Genomic DNA, 281 nt, shown 5'->3' on the forward strand with positions numbered 1-281 from the left:
GCCCCCAATCCCTACCAGCATCAGAGTCTTTTTCAATGAGTCAACTCTTCCCATGAGGTGGCCAAAGTACTGGAGTTTCAGCTTTAGCATCATTCCTTCCAAAGAAATCCCAGGGCTGATCTCCTTCAGAATGGACTGGTTGGATCTCTTTGAGAGAGAGAGATCCAAGGGACTCTCAGGAGTCTTCTCCAACACCAGTTCAAAAGCATCAATTCTTTGGCACTCAGCCTTCTTCACAGTCCGACTCTCACATCCATACATGACCACAGGAAAAACCATAG

General features: G+C 47.0%; 1 protein-coding gene across 3 annotated transcripts in view; it reads right to left on the bottom strand.

The window, feature by feature from the left end:
* Nucleotides 1–281, bottom strand: part of JKAMP (JNK1/MAPK8-associated membrane protein) — a 21,990-nt gene that overhangs the window by 14,171 nt on the left and 7,538 nt on the right. The window lies entirely within an intron of this gene.

Source organism: Bison bison, unplaced genomic scaffold (genome assembly GCF_000754665.1).
Source record: "Bison bison bison isolate TAMUID 2011002044 unplaced genomic scaffold, Bison_UMD1.0 scf7180017864254, whole genome shotgun sequence".
Classification (NCBI taxonomy): domain Eukaryota; kingdom Metazoa; phylum Chordata; class Mammalia; order Artiodactyla; family Bovidae; genus Bison; species Bison bison.